The following is a 20,516-nucleotide window of genomic DNA, read 5'->3' as shown; positions in this document are numbered from 1 at the left end:
CTAAACTGTGAATCCGATACATGACCTATCGGACACTAAAAGATGATGAACCCAACTGAACAGGCGTGCTGATGCTGACCGAGGAGCCAACGCCGGTACCCTGCTGCAGCCGCCGAGTAACACCGCTCCACAACGCCAAAAGTGTCCTCCTGAATGATACCCAGTACTAAGAAAGCCTACCCTTGCATGACGTGTCGCAGGCAGCAAGAAAACCGCTAATGCTCTTACAACCCGATCCAATTATCTCAGAATTTTTTTCTCCTTGGCTTTTGCTTTGGCGCTTCTTTTCCTCTGCCCTTCAAACCGGTACTCTTCGTTCAACTTTCGACCCAATCTATATCCAGATGAACGCGTATTAATGATTAATCATAACCAGACATATGCAAACATCGCAGTACCCACATCCTGCGAGACCTCTCTTTGTGAAAACTAACCAATATGGAGAGATGGCGGTAGACCTTTTGTGTTGGCCATCGTGCCGGTGTGGATGTGGAGGGGGCTCCATCCTATATAAAAATAAAACAAGAAAAATCACTAAGGATGTCGGCTGGGTGTAAGACGGGGTCTGAAGGCCTCAATCTTGCCAGGTGCTATAAATACGTGAATAAAAATACGTAAATAAAAGTAAATAATTAAATAATGTCTCGGTTACTGCGCAAAGTCGATCGGAAACCCGTTTCACATAATCGCTGATGAACCTCCTACCCTCGTATATATTCACACAGTTTCTTTCATTTCCTTAAAAATCAAATAGTCAACGACATTTTACCTCCTACCACAACGGTGTAAAAGTGCCTAGCTACTGTTCGTAGCTTTTGTTGTTCATTACTCAAATTTAACCGCCATCACAAAGGTATTTGTGCGGAAGAGAACTGATGTCGCCTCTTACTTCCAGTTTACAGCTACGTAAATCAAAGAGCACAATAAGCGCTCGGGAGTGGTTTTTTATTTGGCCGCGTAGCGGTCGTGGTTTCCACGGAGGAATTTCTTGCACTGCGTTGACGCGAGAGAAGCGGCTTTGGGGGCTGTAAAGGTGGAATGAAGTTACACTGAATTGAAGTGCCGCCAGTAAACGTAATTGGTTACTGGAGAGGGTTAACGACTCGCCCAAGCTCCGTACCCCAAATAGTATAATGAGCTCTGCTGGTCTGTCATCCTTTATAGCGTTGCGGTGTCCGTAGCTGCCGCGCTCTCAGTGCTGGAAGCTGCCGCACACTGAAGTAACCGGACACTGATGAAGGTTTGTTTAGAGTCGGGAATTTCTTAATCTTTAAAGACATTTACTCCAGTAACATAGCTATCTAAGGAGGTCGTTGTGTGAAGGCTTGTAGGAAGGAAGTTCATATAAACATTTAACCTGTTTGGGTTTTTATCTGTCTTAATGTTGCATGTGCAGAAATACGACTTCAATATCGTTTTAACCTCTCTCCATAATATTTTTGAATGAGTAACTCTTAAGAAGCCTCTCGATACCTTTAAGGGGACTTTCATCGTCGTTATACGAACTACGAATTCGTGATGCATGTAACTGCTCAAGAAACTCCACTGGAAAACGTTATAAGAGAGGTGTTATCCATTACGGAGAGTTTTACAACTGTTACTCTGAAAGAGTAGTTACTTCCGCACATATAAGTCCCGCCAAATGGCCACAACGAGAAAACAGAACTCACCCAGTGGTTTCTAGAGAGTCATTTTTCCCACGCACCATTCGCGAATGAACCAAGAAGGAAGAGTAAGGGTAGTGGTATTAGACGTACTGACCGCCATACGCCGTACAGTGTATTGCGTAGTGTAGATGTAGATGTACGAGGGCAGAATGAAAAGTTGTCGGCGTGGCGCTTTGCTTTTGTTACGTCGACGTATGTTGTGCAACAGTCAAGTGACAATTTGATCTGTACAATAAGAGGCGACTAGCTCGCCATGGAATTGCTCGAAGGTTTTACAATAATGAAAAATTTGATGGCATCCGCTACTAATCCACTCCTATGCCTTACGTGTTTTCCATGCGGTGAATCATTCTTATTAGTTCAAGAGCCGAAAATATGTGCATTGTTGCAGTTCTTACTTAAGACCCCAGCGACCCTACGCTTATGGATAACAACTGTATATTTCTATGCCGCCCGTTTTTTGAGGACGATAGTAACTATTCAATGCTTTTCTAGGGAATAAAGAGTTTATCGAAGTAATAAGACTGAAATTTATACATTTTTACACCAACTACTTAAGGATCACTCTTACACGCGGATTTTTTACAGTAAATTGTTACTTTAACCAAATGTATTAGGTCTATACTACCTGCTAGATGCAGTTCAGCTGTCTCACTCCATTTACAAATACGTATAACAGCAGAAAGTATTATTTTTGCTAACAGACTGCACATACCTCCACAGAGTGAGTTAAGCTCAACTCCTCAGGCGACGACAATTTCAGTGCGTGCGTTGAGAGCCAAAGAAATAAAATGTGGGTTCCTTCATATAGATGTACTTTTATGCATATATGAGCGCACTAAAGAGCGTTCGCTCTCCTCATCTGGGCAAGAATAAACAGTTCACGATTGCTATTGAGATCGAAAAATGGGAAAAATTCTACGCACTATCTCCTGGAACTCCGTGAGATGTTAAGGGAATACACAATAATCACAGTCAACGGAAAAGTCTCAAATAGCACGTATAATAACTTGCAATATAAGGGGCGATCAAAAAGCTTCCGTTATAGGGCATTGCTGCAGTGTATATGCAACCCAATGCGACTCCGATGCAAGTATATAAGCTCCGACATGTAGGCGAAGGGTTGTGTGGCCTTCAAAAAATGGCTCTGAGCACTATGAGACTTAACTTCTGAGGTTATCAGTCCCCTAGAACGTAGAACTACTTAAACCTAACTAACCTAAGGACATCACACACATCCATGCCCGAGGCAGGATTCGAACCTACGACCGTAGCGGTCACGCGGGTCCAGACTGTAGCGCCTAGAACCGCTCGGCCACTCCGACCGGCTTGTGTGGCCTTCGAACGGAAACTCTTTATATATCTTAATTTATGTTTTTATTTTGAATGAAACGTATTTTCGCCTTCAGATGTACAATTGTATATTTATTCTCTACTGGTTTCAATTATAACATCTTCACAGAAGAAAAACAATGTACATCAATGGATCAAAATTACATTTTCGCCAAATACTTTACAACCAGATGTGGAACATACGTAACTGTCATAACAGTCTGTCCGTATAAACATACTGTACATTAGCACAATTTACTTGTTGAGAACTTCATATGTAATAACTTGTCCAGCAGCTCCCCTGCTCCTCTCTTGGACACCATGTCCCCTCAGTCTGGTTGTGGTAGCCTCCTGTGCGCCGCCGTTCATGACCTTTAACCCTTAGCAGTAAATAATGAACTTCAATGAGTGAGCAGAAAACAGCTGGTTCTATATTTTTAACAACTAGCCTGACACCACCGGATGCCCACGTCCCTCCACGAACAAGTGTGAAGTTGTCAGCAAGTAAACTGTGCTAACGTACAAAATGATGATATAGATTATGTTCAGACAGACTCTTACCTTTGTAATGTATGTTCAACATCTGGTTGAGTCGTATCTGACGAAAATGTATTTTTCATCTACTGATGTATACTGTTTGTCTCTCGTGAAGGTGGTTGTTATACCTGAAATCGATAGAGAATAAAAATACAGTTGCACAGCTGATGGCACATATATGCTTTTTTCAGAATACTTAACAGCCGTAGAGAGCCACCTCAGAAATTTTTATTATGTATATTGGATTCCCATACCTCTCACCAAACGAAGTACCTGAGGGGTTATGACACTAGACTCGCATTCGGAAGCATGGGTTTCACATCACTAGCCAGTCATCCAAACTGAGGTTGCCCTAAATCAGTCCAGACGTTTGCCTAACAGCCCGGACAGACGTACGTATTAAAGCGCTGCTTCTGGGAGAAGGGGGTGTACCAGCTGGGATCGAATCCGCACGCTGGAATAACGACGAGGGCTACTGTACTGGACAGCCTGGATGAGGTTTTTAAGCGGTTTCCGTACTGTACCCAAGTCCCACCTCAGTTACACGATTCGTAAACATTTACAAAACTTTTTCTCACTTTCACATGAATAATAATACACGCAGACAATTGGGGTACACGTAATCCGTTCTGGGGTGGGGGTAACGGGGTGGTGACAGGAAGAACATTCGGTCACCCCTTAAATTAAGTGTGCCAAATCTGTTCATAACCGTGCTGACACTGCGCCGATGAGGACAAAGGAACGAAAAAAAGAAGAGGAACAAGACTCCAGACGTTTGCTAGGATGATTTCGTCAGATACGGTGACCTATTTCCTCCATCACCCGTCAGTAAACAGATCTTGTGCTCTGTCTATAACGACATCATCGTCGACGCGACGTTAAACAATAGCCTTCCTTCCGTTCCAATCTCTTTTTTCAGAGTCTACTTAGTTACCGATGCGTAACAGAAATGTGTAATTCCAATATTTCACTCCTACACGACGTTCCTCCCAAGCCATCAGTTCTTGAACGTTAATTACAGGAAAGTAAACCTTTCACATGGAACTAAGGGAGACGCAAATTACGATAACTGGATCGTGATTTGCACCCACTTCCTCCAGAAAACGAAGCCATTGTCTTAATTAGTGATCCACGTCGACCAAGTTTCAGAGTAAAGATTGCAGTACAAACAATTTATGAAGAGAGCGCTTTGGAAACTGATTAAAGGAAGGCGAATGTTTCCGCACTGTGCAGTGAATAAATTATCTACGAGCAGAAAGAATTTCGGGACAGCGGAATTAGTCTGGCATCCGTATTAATCTGCTGTTGCACTTTCAATTCCGAGCACGTTCCTGTGCTCCGTGACAGCAATTCCATTCCGATTTCTTTCGTAACAACCCCGTGTCAAATGATGATCCGAATTTGAACACTGCGACGTGAGACGGCTATGAGACTGTGGCTGTTGACTGTCAAAACAAACCAAAGCACCAGCCAGGTGACGGCATAATGCGGACAAATTTCTCTGGTTTATTTGAACTGAGATTTAGCACAGCCCTGCTACACAAACCGCGGAAACGCGCATTGTTTCTGCAATCAGCGATGCATGTTGCAGCAAGAGGTAATTTGGCTTTACGGCAACAGCGTGGCATTGCGCACGCTTGCCGCAAAAGCCGCAGATGTTTATTTTCCTATGTGGCAGTCAGCCGCAGAACCACGACTTACGAAGAATGCTATATGCCACCAGCAACAGGATACCGACATCTCCCAGGACGAAATATTGCATGTTGCACTGTGCGCAGGAAGTAAAAGACGCGGAAGAATGAGTGAACCAGGTGGATATAATTTTTTTCTCTTCCAATGAACACATAATGTGGTTGCATTCATATCCGAAAAACTTTAGCACTGTTAAATTTTTTAAAAGGCAATGTATAATAAATTAAGCATCTCTTCAGTAGCGGTAACTTCTAAACAGGTTCGTAGTTTAGCCTCAGGAATAAACTGACATAGCATTTACACATTCTTGTATGAACAACATCAAGTTTTGAAAAAAAAAATTACGTCTACCATTTAGTATCTTTTGTGAGTTAACGAAGACTTTCGACTTTATAGATAATGGTACATTGATAAATAACGTAGAGTATAATGGAATAAGATTTCACTCTGTAGTTCTATAGGAAACAAGAATGCGCTTTGCTCTGTCACGACCGAAGGTCTGAAAAGCTGGGTAAAGTGCTTTGACTACTTCCTTTCTCAGTATACAAACATGACTTATTACCAAGTGTGGCAGATAACAGAGAGACTGTCTTAATTGTCGGTAGTGAAAGCATAGTTGTTACAGATTCAGTTTCGAAACTGACTACTGAAACAAACAATCCGCTGTAAGAAAGCATTTCTTACTCCATAGTTGAAAATTGATTCCCTCTAATTGGCCTCTCACACGTAATTCTTATACGAGTGACATTCTACTCCCTTAACTGGTATTATGACTATTGAAGTGGAAGATATCTGATTTCTGAAACTGAGAACATGTATGCACACATTCGTAACCTCTGGTGAGAAGTTGAAAGCAGCTGTCTTTACTATCAGAATATTACCCTCTGTTACCTTCTGCCTAAAGCCTGTTTATTTTCCATTCTTTCACTCACAGACGTCATATAATGTAAGGGGCAGTCAAACGAAAACGAGACAGATGTAAAAAAGTAAGTAAGCTCTGTATTATTTCAAAAGTAACCGCCGTAACAGTTAGTACATTTATCCCACTGTGAGACAAGACGGTCAGTGCCTTCATGCCTTCATGCCTACGAAACAATGATTGTACTCAGGCGTGCATCTATTCTTACGAAGCATCTTCAGGGCTCCAAAACTATGGAAATCGCATATGGAGAGAGCGGGGAATGTGTAAGGGCTTCCCAAAGAATCTTCTGCAGCGTATACGAAACAATCTTGGCAACATGTGACCGAATACCGAAATGGTTTCCAACAATTAACCATGACCGTCTGCTACCCCATTCCAGGTCATGGTTAATATTCTGACATAAACATTTTCTACAATACATAGTTATTACTATCAGTGTTATTTATGTATTCAATTATTGAAGTGCTCCAAGGAAATAAGAATAAGAAAATATGAATATATACAAACAACATTTAGCAACGGAAATACCAAGCATTCTCCTACTTGTGAGAGTAGCAGCTTTGACGGGAGGGAGTTCTTGGAACTACGGTCTTAAAATCAATTTTATGATCAAGTTCCGCCCGTGCTTATCAGAAGTGTTTCTTGGCAATTAGGTTTGGACGATAGGAGAAGGAAAATTTCTTAACCGACGTTATTGGAATGTACCTATCACATTTTAAAAATAACATAGAAAAAAACTTGGAGAAAGGTTACAGTTACATTACTTTCTACGGCAGATGACGTCAGCAGTTGGAGCTGCGGGCTGAAATGTTCTGATTAGCTGTCACGGCGGTAGCTACTGGCTCGATATATCGTTGCTGCGATGTCTATTAACTTTTCAATCACGAACCACGACAGTATCTTAATATAAATCAACTTCGCTCCACGAACTCGATCTTCGCCGATCGGCGCCTTTCGGTTCCCAGATAGTTTCAGGAATTGGGAAAACTTGAGACATCTGTCAGTTTGAAAGCTAAAAATGTTGTAGCACGGAGAAGAATTTATTCAGTTCTCACTCAGGGAAAAAATACAACTTAAAGAAGTGTGAGCGACTATTCAGTCACTGATCTTGAACTTCTTGCTGATTCCATTATCAGTATCACCGTGCTATAAAACTGATGCTCCCCAGAGAAATACAAAGTGGTATGTACGAGATCCGACATACATAACCCGTAAGTTGATACCAAATACAAGGCGGAAGATGTTTCTTACTGTTATCAACTGCTGACAATCTTGGTGAATTTGTTAACATAGCAGCTGACGATGCTTACGGGTAGAGTTGCGTTCTACCAAAACTACGGTTCCGCTGTTTTGGTACAGTACATAAATGACGTAGTAAGTGGTAGGGTCACGTGTAGTACTGTCCTCCCCTGGTAGCTGAGTAGTCAGCGCGACGGACTGTCATACCTATCGGCCCGGGTTCGATTCCTGGCTGCGTAGGAGATTTTCTCTGCTCAGGAACAGGGTATTGTGTTGTCATCATTTCATCCCCATCGACACGCAAGTCGCCGAAGTGGCTTCAACTCTAAAGACTTGCACCACGTGAACGGTCTAGCCGACGGGAGGCCCTAGCTACACGGCATTTACATTTTCTACTGGTAGTATTGGTAGCATTGGTGGCGAAAGAAACATAAATGAATGTGTGAAAGAAAAACTGGCAACCGACGACTTCTCTGTTTTTTGATTGTTGTTTTGCACAGTATTAAAATTGCACATCTTTCAGTATTAGTCCATTGTGTATTTCATACCCTTACAAAACATAAATCTCATTTTATAAGGAATAAAATTTAGTTGATAGCGTAACTTCTGCACTTTCGTATAACCAAAGCAATTTAATTTGATAAAAGTACAGATTACATGCACAAACATAAAAAAATCATTATAATTATTGTTGTAACATTCTTCATCATGATCAAAGTGTGAAAGCTTTTTATGAATAACAGAAAAATGTTTTATATAAGCTCGACGAAGTATTGAAACAATGTTTGATATGTTTTTGTCTTGCATTTTTTCTAATTTTCCTTTTTTATGATGAAATTGCATTTTATAACGCTGTATGATAAATATTTTTAGTTCAACATACCTCTATTTCACGTTACAAATCAACGATTGTCGTATGAAAACTGAATTTAAAATTGACAATTTCAGTTTTTCTATAAATATTGTTTATTTTTAAGTAACAGATAGGATGTTAACTACATACAACAAAAATGTTTGGTAAATTACGCTGGCCATTTATATACGCTTACTCAGTTTTTAGGCGGTTCACCGATTCCGGATTCTGGGGGACTCAGGTACGACGCTGAGCACACTGGCAAACAAGCTGCTATGGACTATTAGAACAGGAGATAGCAGTCGTCCAAGTTTCCATGAGGATACTCTAAATATGAATGATTTATTACACAAATGGATGATTTGAGACAAATAGTCAATAATGTGACACGAAACACTCTATAACAGAGTTTACACACTTGAATATACTATCGGAGGCCAAAAAAATTCTAGCCAGCAATAAGAGAATGCTGAGTACATACACATTTCTCGCAGTGTGCACATTTGATGAAAGCGGGTTGGTCACGGTTCTCATGGAAACACTCTTCCTTTAACCGTTGTTCGAAGCAGTACTCCTAGGGTATTTGAAGTACTACAGGAAAGTCTTTGATGTAGCTCATTGAAAAAAATGCAAATTTGATTATGTTGGACAAACGATTAAAGGCGCTAAGAAATGTGCCACATGTTATGTCATTGTCAGAAGATACGATAACGGTATCTGTGATAAATTTCACAAAATATTTGTATGGACGGAAGAAGAAAACTTCGACAGCTTGCACAATGCCTGCGCACTTCGCTGAAATCAGCGTCTTGCTGAATTCAGCGCTTTCAGGAATTGTAGAGCTGTATAGTACGTCATCTCTTTTGGCTGTCCGAGTGTCAAGCAATAGAAGCGCTTTATTTTTTTCTTGTACATCTGGCCACATTATATTTTCTAGGAAGACTTTTAAATCCCTCTTCGACATATTAGCAGCTTTGCTACCAAATACCTTGATGTTCGGTAAATTTTATTAATGTTTGCAGGAAAATTGTCGGTGAGATCCGATACGTGGACATGTAAATGGAGCATCAGCGTACCATCCATCAGAATCCCAAATATTGTATGTGGTGGTCGGTACGGATCCAACCGCACCAAAGACGTGCTTGCGTTTCTTCACTGCGAGAGTCCGTCCAGATCGTAATTCCTTATTAAATCTTGATTGGTCTGCATTAATTATTTGACCTGGAGACAGACGTTTTTCCTCAATGTGAGATCTGATATCCCTCGCGAATTGATAAGCTTTTTGTTGAATATCGGTATCTCCTTCAACCAACTTTTTGCTAACTTTGTGGTTTATTTTACTACAAACAATCTTATTCTTACATTTAAATTTCTTTACCCACGAGTTGGAAGCTTTCAACTGCAGTCAATTGTGAGGGTCAGTTCTCTTCTTTATTTTCCGTGCCCAAAGTCTCAATGCGCGGTCATGAATTATTGCGTTTTCTTGTCTCTTTACTGTAAAATGATCACATAATTCACTATTTATCATATCCTGCAGAATTTTGGCGTTTGAAGAATGATGTTGTGTTTTCAAAGTTTTGATCTTTATTTTCCTCTTCTGTGCCAGCACGGTTGTAATTTTCAGGTGAGGTGTCATGTCAATCGCTAATCCAGGATGGCACAGACGGGGATGATCAACATTTACAGATTTTTTTCCTTGGTTGTTTTGTCCATACTTTGTACGCATCAGACAGATATCCTTCTGGAAATTTCCTTAGTTTTCTTGGAAATCCATAATCCGCCACTGGTGACAATTTTGCATTCCCCACTGCCATGGTACTATCATTTTCTTTATCTGATACCTCTTCTTTTGATGCCTTTTCATCCAATAGAGGAAAAGTGTGGTAACCTCTGCTATTACCGCATCGCCTTCTGTCAGCTGTTGCTTCATTTGTTCATAAATAACACGCTCTTCTCCTGTAGGTACATCTTCTGCAATATCAAAGTACTCCACTAACTGTTTTACAACTACTGCCTCATTATTAGGGTGAAACGCACTTCCACATCACGAAGACATCTACATCTACATCTACGTGATTACTCTGCGCTACTTGCAGAGTGACACGTAAATGGAGGACTTTAACAGAGAGGAGAAACCTCCACCTATTCCTCCCTCTCCTGTCAATACCGTTACAGCATAGCAGCTAAAACTGTACAGAGAGTTCTTCTTCTTAGTCAGTAACAAAACAAAAACAATTGTGTTCTATTCTCCACGACAACTACCTTGGCCTTCTCTTGTTAGTTAGGTGTTACATATAAATGAAGACTAGTGTGGATGTTGCTTTTACTTTCTTTAAATTAGATATTCACCTTTCACTTTACAAGAAAAAGAATGTATTCGCTGAGGCAAAGGATTAGCATGATTCTCTTCGTACCAGTTATTAACACTGAAGGTTGTATTAAGGGAAATCATTATGCTTCAAAGTAAACGATTCCTGCATCTCTTAACTTTATTTCTTCAATTGGGAATCACATCTACACATTTGAATTGTTCCATCTGTACGAACTGATCAACTATTTAAGTTATTTGGAAATTGCATAAAAAGCCCCCAATCACTATTCGCTGAATATTTACACGGTTAGTTGACACGGTGCTTCAGCCTTAGAGTCGAGGCATTGCTAGAGCAAAGCACGCAGTGACCCCGTATTCTAAGCACCTTCCGGAGGACTCATATTCAAGTTCCAGTCGGCAGTCCCTTTTTAGAGATTTGTTGTGATTTTCCTAAGTAATTTAAGAAGATTGAAAGGTTTGCTCGATACTGTCTTGGCACTTCCTTCCCCTGAACCACGTCTTGGCCCGTTCCTAGTTACGCTAGTGTCTATGTGACGTAAACCTGAGCACGTAGGGACGTTCACGATAGAATCTGATTTTAACAAATCGTTCCCGACTAATTGTGCAATAAACTTTCCATATTAATTGTGTCAGTTTGTGAAAACGTTGTCGTTCTACCTGATCTCTACATACAAACAATTAGACATCTGTGTCAGTGGCATAATTTCGTAGCATGCGACGAACCACACGCAAAAGTTACGAGATAGAAAAAATAAAATAAAGTCAGGACGATCGGATAAGGTAAACAAGCTTGTATCTAGAAACATCCCCCAGGCTGTAGCTAAGCCATGTCTCCGCAATATCCTTTCTTCCAGGAGTGCTAGTTCTGCAAGGTTCGCAGGAGAGCTTCTGTGAAGTTTGGAAGGTAGGAGACGAGGTACTGGCGTAATTAAAGCTGTGAGTACGGGGCGTGAGTCGTGCTTGGGTAGCTCAGTCGGTAGAACGCTTGCCCGCAAAAGGCAAAGGTCCCGAGTTCGAGTCTCGGTCCGGCACACAGTTTTAATCTGCCAGGAAGTTTCAAGCTTGTATCTTCTTCGCATCAACAGATTTCGCATTGATGAAATCTTCTCTAGATATCAGGCGAGTGTCAGTACCGTTTCAACAGCTTTAATACTCGTCCTCTTCAGGCTTTCATATGTGAAGTGGCAGTTTAGGAGACGAATGACCGAAACGACACTTGATTATGATCATTTGCATATTTTTGTCCGTATTTATTGTAGTCGTGTACGAAATTATTTACTTTATTAAATATTACATTTTTATTTGGCTATTGTATTTTCTTAGCTACAAAGCTGAGTGAATATAAAATTTAAAAACTCCAATCAAATTACTTTAGAGTTGTTTGTATACACACAATGCAAATATTGTTGAGCTCTTCGCAAGTCAGTGTGTGTACAGGATTATGTGTCATTAAATAAAATGAACATATAAAAGTGTAGCATACAACAAAGTAAATACCCACATAAACGAGTACAATTAACGAATAAAAGCTGACCTAAATACATTCGATAAAGTGTCCTTCTAAAGTTTGCCAGCGAGCTCTGACTCGTGATTTCGTTGTAATCTGTTGGCGCCGGGCATAAAGTAGCAATTCGGGCACGCTATCGGCTACCTCGAAACCTGATCTACATTTAGAATTTCCCTGTGTACGATTCGATGTGTGCTGGTGTTCAAAATTTACGTGGACTGTGATGCTTTATTCTCTTAAAAAAGAAGCGCAACTAAAAGGCCATAAAATATCGCGCAAATCGTTTTGTAAACATTGGTGTATTGCATAGAAATTTAAATATAAACCTGACGTCAGAGAACTTCGTAAGTAGGTGAGAGTAAACTGGATGAGCCTACTTTTTACGGTGTTTGTTTGAAAAGTAGCTGTCGAGTAGTGATTAAGTGAAAAGATGAGCACGCGGGAAGGGGTACTTGAAGTGGTAACATTAGCTTGCAGAGCTGTCTCGTCTGCCACAAAATGAGTATGCCCCCACGACACTCCCTTGCTGTTCGTCATTTGATGAAACAGTACTCTTGCAGCCAAGTAATTTGGTGACGAACAAAGGGAAACAAAGGCATTATGCGTTGCTTGCTCCAAAGGCCAAATACGTTTCCTGTGTTCCCTCTCTGTCTGGTAGCTTCGTGCAGTTCTTTCTATGTTCCTCTTTAGTTCCGAGAGTTAATCCATTGCGGCCCTTGTAGCAGTATTCTCTATTATTTGCAGGGAATAATGTGGAAGAAAATACAAATCATACGCTGCAAATTACCAAACATGACACTTATATTGATTGAAGATTCATACTGTTAGAGATATTTACAAACAAACAGATATGTCATGTAACACCACTGAGCAGCAAAATGATTATTTGGAATCGAGATCAATACTTCATTGCATTTTCTATGAGTCTGAAAGATGGAGAGTTACCGAAGACCGCTTAGCAAAGATCAGTGGGCACAAAACTAAATAATTAAAAACGGAGGCGATTATGGCAACACTAAGAAGACCGGGTACCACTGTTGAGGAGTAGATGATGGGAAGGTGTGAAAAAGATTGAAGGAAGCGGGAACAAATCAGAAACGTCTGAGCGAGAAAATGGCTGGTAACGTAACCAACTGGAGGCCCTCGAGGACGTCCTGTACTTAATTATGAATGAAATGAATGGATGATGATGCTGATACATTAGAGATCAAAGTCACACAGTAAGACAAAGGATGGTTAGAGATTGATGCCTTGTCGATACCTAGCACGATACAGACGGAGCATTAATTCCAACTGTACAACAACAGGGATAGGAAAACATTGAAAGGAACCCTCCTGGCAACCAAAGTGATTTAGGAAAACCATGGAAAAACCGAAAATAGTTTGTTATCATTGTAACATGTTATCTGCCATGAAATTTCTATTAGGGACCACAGTTCAGTCGTATTCATTCCTATAGGACACTTTCAGGGAGGTTGCAAGAGATTTTACTGCACTCTTTCTGAGCCACTCCGTAATGCTCCTACAGGCTAGTCGAGAAAAAAAAGTTTGATTTTCAGTGGATAAGACGTTTATGTTCTGGACAAAAAGTAGTCGGGCACTATCATGCTTAAATGTATTCCCAGGAGCGTGGTGAAATAAGTTGGAAGACGGATCAATCGCTATTTAGAACATCTACTACTAGAAGTCTCTGACGACAATGTTTCACAATAGTGGTTGTCGTTCCTCTAGTACACAGATTCATAATGTGCGACAAACCACAACGATTCATATAATCGACATGTGACCAACACTCTAATACAACATAAGCGAGACTTTCTTAACAGTAATCAGGTTACACGTTTTCAGCGACTTCTTCTGGTGCGTCTGTTACTGCTACAAGTAAACCAGCCGCAGAAATTTCGGGTTGCTTCAGCGTAAATAGGCATTCTTGTTAACCATCCTTTTGGAATCAAGATCGAAATCAAAAGGAGTATAGACGGTTAATCATTTGATAACATTTCAAACGCGTTTCTCTCTTGTGTGCGAGCCAAACGGGAGATTTCTCTACCATTTCTTTCTTTCTGGGCTAAAGGAAATGTATTTTTCTGCATATGCATTAAGTAAAACTACAATTCTACTTCGTGCAGTATTTGAAGTAATAAGCAGTCAGTTCCCATGGCGTGGAAGTAACTAGATTTTTCCTCGTTTGGAGCTACGTGCGCATCGAGGAATGTCTGACGGTTTCATTTTTTGTGCCACCATACTTCCTTAAAACAGATTCACAACTATTTTTTGGTTAGCGCGTTCGTATTTTACTCAGACCGTGAAGCCCAAGACGCCAAACAATGCAGGATAAGTTTTCGTTGTAAAGAGGAAAGCAACTGACGGACGAAGTTAGGCTTGTTATGTGGACACGGAAGCCCGCGAGGCACTATTATCTGTCGTCGTCGGTAACGACCAAACACACACAGAGTGCTATGTGCTTGCGGTTACTGCTAGAAACATGCGGCGAAGAAAACTTCACATTCATCATATCAGAGTTGATACTTACTATAAAAGAAATCAGTTATCAATCAATAATTTAGAGACTGTTCGTAGCACTTTAATCGACCGTGCTGATTTATTTGTTTCGCTACATTAAACAAAGCGTTCGACACAAACGAAACCTTTTCTCGTGATTTCATAATAATTAGTTTCTCACCGAGAAATGAGTACCGTTTCATTTATTCAGTATTGTGCTGGCACTTGAAATAATAGTTGCTTCGGCTTCCACATGGAAAACGACTTGACATGCGATACTGAATGAAGATTAAACTCAATGTAAGCCGTGCGCATACACTGATCAGCTAAAACATTACGGACAACTACAAAATAGCGAGATATCCCATTCTTGATATGCACAGCTACAATTTCTCGTAATACGGATCATTGGCACGTGCCCGCAAGTTCACGCTAGGTACAGTAGTCGACATTTTCTGTGGAATTACCTGGTGGTGAAGTCGTTTTGATATAGTGATACGGTGATATGCTGAAAAATGCCGAGTCCGTAGAGCAAATCACGAAGGCGGGCAAGTGTTCAGCAATAATGTTGATTTACCGGTAATGAACATTTTACCTGATGTCTTGTTTCAACAACCACAGCGTGTTACTGGCCTATGTAGTTCTCGTACCGAGAGTCGCTAATAGATATTATCCTGGAATATGACGCACCGTAACACAGTCAGCGATGTCAGTGACAAAGTTTCATACACTGACACGACAAGCCACACACAGAACTTATTAAATGAACGCAAACCAGCATAAAATATCGTGGAGCTAAGGAGTGCCAGAATAAAAATGATATTGATAACAAACATCGTCATCAACATAATAATAATTAATGTACATTATAATTATGAACCTCATTTTTCTAGTTTTATTAATGGCGAGGGAAGGGGAAGGCTCCGGTCTATGACCTATTACTTGGGATCATCCCGGCGTTCTCCTAGAATGATTTGGAAAAATCTGGGAAAACTCAAATCAGGATTAATGGATCAGGCAAATTATCTTATATACTGAGAAGCTTCCTGGCAGATAAGAACTATGTGCTGAATCGGAACTTGAATCAATATCCTTGTTTTGCCCATTGACTTCAAATCCTGACCCATAACGCAGTCTTAGGTTGGCAGGAAGCTGCACAACTGGAAACACTCTGATGGAGGGAGAATGATATACAGGGTGATTCAAAAAGAATACCACAACTTTAGGAATTTAAAACTCTGAAACGACAAAAGGCAGAGGTAAACACTATCTGTCGGCGAATTAAGGGAGCTATAAAGTTTCATTTAGTTGTACATTTGTTCGCTTGAGGCGCTGTTGACTAGGCGTCAGCGTCAGTTGATGCTAAGATGGCGACCGCTCAACAGAAAGCTTTTTGTGTTATTGAGTACGGCAGAAGTGAATCGACGACAGTTGTTCAGCGTGCATTTCGAACGAAGTATGGTGTTAAACCTCCTGATAGATGGTGTATTAAACGTTGGTATAAACAGTTTACAGAGAATGGGTGTTTGTGCAAAGGGAAAAGTTCTGGACGGCCGAGAACGAGTGATGAAAATGTAGCACGCATCCAGCAAGGATTTGTTCACAGCCCAGGAGAATCGACTCGCAGAGCTAGCATAGAGCTGCAAATTCCACAATCAACTGTATGGAGAGTCCTACGAAAAAGGTTAGTTATGAAACCTGAACGTCAGGCAGCCCCTGACAGAGCACTTCATCACTGGCCTCCAAGAAGCCCTGATCTTACCCCCTGCGATTTTTACTTATGGGGGTATGTTAAGGATATGGTGTTTCGGCCACCTCTCCCAGCCACCATTGATGATTTGAAACGAGAAATAACAGCAGCTATCCAAACTATTACACCTGATATGCTACAGAGAGTGTGGAACGAGTTGGTGTATCGGGTTGATATTGCACGAGTGTCTGGAGGGGGCCATATTGAACATCTCTGAACTTGTTTTTGAGTGAAAAAAAACCTTTTTAAATACTCTTTGTAATGATGTATAACAGAAGGTTATATTATGTTTCTTTCATTAAACACACATTTTTAAAGTTGTGGTATTCTTTTTGAATCACCCTGTATTTTGTAACCTGTATCCCTTTTCCGAGAATAATTTTTGTACTTCTCAACGTACGTTAGTGATATGAAATTATAATAAGACAATAATGTGCGCATATATGAACAACATTGCTATAGTCTATTCACTTCTGTATATTACATCCCAGTGACAAAATTAATTCAGCCTATAGTATTCTTTGCAGAGGATAGAACGACTTCGACAGAAGAAAATTATTTAGGTTGAGATTAAAAATTTTGAAAAATGCAGTTGACATCTCGCAGCTGTATCATCATGTTGCGAAACGTTTTCTCATTTTGTTTTACTGCCAGTTGCGCCATAGATTGTCATCTGTTCTACTTTGGAAACAGGGAACGTCTCCGAATTTCATTTTCTTGAGTTACGCATGAGTATCTAGCGCTCTGTCATATGCTAGCAGTTTCGTCTCATTTATACACATTCTATAAATGTTGACTACTGCAGCACGTAACCGTGTAACGAGTCTCCCTTTTTCGTTGATATTGATCGTAGTTCGCTGATCCACCACTATTATTAACTAAAGTCACTGAAATCAGCAGATTTTCCCATATTCTGAACATGGAGGCTACTGCATGATTTCTGAGAATTCCTGTCTCCAGTTATATACTTTTACAACAGTAAGAAATATCTTCCGCGAGACTTGCGCGTACTGGTTGTGATAGCTGAGAGCACTTGTGATATTCTGGCTGACGAATATATGCATCGCAATCTGTGTCTTATGTTGCTTGATATTCAGGCTTCTTGGTGTTATTATCTGTTGCCGCGTCGCACGTGATAGACGCTCTGCATGCTCATCTCACCGTCATTTGCCATAAGATGCGAAGAAAAATCTTTCACGGAATCGGTCTAAGAAATGTGTAAAATCAGTTTAGTGTGCGACCTTGTTTTTTAAACGTTTTGTGTACTGTTAGAGATACCCATGATACTTAGTCTATAATCCTACCTTGTTTACAGGATGTAACTTGTTGAAACGAAATATAATCTGGATTTGTAGAATGAGATTTGAACATATGTATCTCCTGTCACATAAGGGAAACTTCAGCATGTGACTGTGATAACTTGACAATCTGAGATATAAAATACGTCTTTTTGTTTCACTCACAACATGAAGTTGTGGGTGAAAAACATCATTCAAGCACATCACATGTCCCAGTCCCATAAAATATCAGCTTAATCTTTAACCGCGACAATTCAAAAGTTCTTACAACACATACTGAGCTTATTCCGAGGAATGATTTCGCGATATGAATTATTGTGTTTGTGAATTTGTGGCTTTATTTCCTTGCGAGATTGCAGTCGGTGTAGTTGATAAATATATTTTAACAAAAAATATGCACTTTAACTAACTTGCAGAAAAATTCTTGACTTCGCTATTAGATGACAGAAACAATTATGCAACTTATTTAAAAATTAAGATAATTATCATAGTGTGCTAATATCAATAAACAGTGTGATGACTGTATAGTCTTATAGAGACAAACATGAATTAGAATAAATAAAAACCTTTTTAGGTTTTGCAGTGACTGTTTGACAACATGCAGTATTCTCTAGTGCTTTATCGCACAAAAATTTCGCGAAACTTTGATTATTTTCAATCGCATATACTCATCTGCTGTCGGCGATTTTTTATTTACGATGGCGAATGTAAACTGTAGCTGCTGCAACTAATACGTAGTCACGACATTAGATAATATGTAGCAACAGGCCCAGTCGGTCTCTAACAGAAAGATACCAGTATGGAACAGTAGCATCGTGAGTATGGAGATCTCAAACGGCGCAACATTGTAAGCGGGATATTTAAAATCTGCTGTAAACTTCTTCCAGTCACAAGAGGCTGGGACAGTGCAAAGGTTTTATCCAAATTTAACATTTACACGTTAAAAAATTGCTAGTATAAAACTTGACCCAGTCGCATGGTTTGTATCTACAGCCATTGTAGTATCATATGATGGCAGCAAAACATAACCTCTGCTGCATGTTGGCACAACAGCGGTTTTCATGACTCCACTTGTAATCGCTCTCTCACAGTCTGGAAAAAATATTCATTCCGTGCAAACTTCTAGCGAAAATATTTTTCATTATCATTCTGATATTGCAATTAAGGAAATACTTATGTGACAGATTGTTTTTGATTTTATCGACGATCCCGGAGAGAGAATTCAGTGATATGTGTCATCGGTAAGATATACTAAACCCCAGCAGCTGAAGTTTTCCGAAAACTAATCGCCTGGTTTTAGGACAGACGTGTCTAAGTGATCAAATTCTTTAACTCTTTAATACATTACTATTAACTTAGTTTTGATTATCATCAACGTTAAACCGTAATAATTTGTCACATCAGTACTTTGGTCTGTGTACTTTTTGCAATATTTTTGGTACAGTAGGTTCTGTCAGTAACCATTTGCGGAAAGTAGCCCAGAAATCAATTGCTGCATTCAGTTCGTTATCGTCTAGGTACTGGTAAGAAAATAGGACCCTGGAACGGTAATTTCGTTGGTTACAAAACACTGCATCTGCTGTTTATCACTACTTTCCGAATTACTATAGTACTGTTTCTAAGGGTATAAATTTCGCTAAACTCTGTCAGATACAAATTTTGGTGAACTAATAAAATAAAATCTGAGAGTGACATTTGTTAATGTTAGTGGAAAGAGTCACATTTTTCTCTTCTCAGAAACAGTTTCTCTATGCTATGCATAAGCGCCCCTTTTCGTAAAAAGTCCTTTAATGGCTATATCGAAAATGTGTTTCACTTTTAATATGAATCAGCTCATTTTCATCTCTAAGTTTGCAAAACGCTTTGACTCTAAAGTCAGACAAAATTAGTATTATTGTCACATCGACACAGAGATCAATAGGTACGAATAAATAATTATTCCCTTCCGCGACGGAGGAAGAAATCAGTAGCGAGAGGCCTGAAGCACTCATTCTGTACTTCTTCCGGAGAGATTTAGGAAAAGATTAGAAACTAAAGCATAATTTGAAAGCAGTTTCTTGCTGATACGAATGATACTCTTCCCCATGCTCATGCGTAAACTAAGTTATGTCTCGGAGCACATTTCAAGGTTCACGGTAGAGACGCGGCACACATTAATATTGCATTGTAAATTAGCAACTCTCTTGCATAGAACTACAGAATTTCTGATTGATTTCTGGTGACTTCTGTACTAAGATCTCAAGTAATAACTGTACAGTACATATAAAGGGAAGCAGAAAGTGGCTCACGAAATAGCCAATCAATAAAAGACTAAAGGAATTAAATCAAATTTTCTTGTAGTAAAAGCAACAGTGACTTAGGAATCGTAAGTAAAGGCTACGGAGTGTTTTACAGAATTTTCGATTGCAAGACGTTGGGTGTTGCCACAAACATAAGAATAACACTGTTACAGAAGATTCAGTTACGAAAAGCTTTCAGCAGAATGGGTATTGCGTTCATTGATATTGACCACCAACACATCACAGAGCAAATTTCTCAAGATTTAGTGGACGGTTTCCGGGGGAATATAACTGTTTGGAGCCACCAATGTGTTTCCGAATATGGCTTTCGAAACTTCCAACGTACTTGGTGTTGCTTGTGTTTGCGGTTACGTACGGTTTTAAGTAAAGTGCATTCTGGTTTGTATTCTGACATAATTTGAGATTATGTTATACATAAAATAATTTTAAATTGTATTTACCAGCATCTTCACGGACATCTGCCCTTGTAGGACCTTTTCAGCCCGGTGCTCTTATTGCTAGAAGTATTTACTTTTCATGAGTATCCAAGTTTGTCGCCTAGGGCATCTACAGAGGACAAAAGCCCTACTGTCACTCTTCCAAAAT

General features: G+C 39.9%; 1 protein-coding gene across 1 annotated transcript in view; it reads right to left on the bottom strand.

Annotated features, from left to right (window-relative positions):
- Positions 1-20,516, bottom strand: part of LOC126184861 (diuretic hormone class 2) — a 113,916-nt gene that overhangs the window by 34,185 nt on the left and 59,215 nt on the right. The gene's annotated exons all lie outside the window — the stretch shown is intronic.

This window comes from Schistocerca cancellata, chromosome 4 (assembly GCF_023864275.1).
Source record: "Schistocerca cancellata isolate TAMUIC-IGC-003103 chromosome 4, iqSchCanc2.1, whole genome shotgun sequence".
In the NCBI taxonomy this organism is placed as follows: Eukaryota; Metazoa; Arthropoda; class Insecta; order Orthoptera; family Acrididae; genus Schistocerca; species Schistocerca cancellata.
This window is presented reverse-complemented; position numbering and strand designations above follow the sequence as displayed.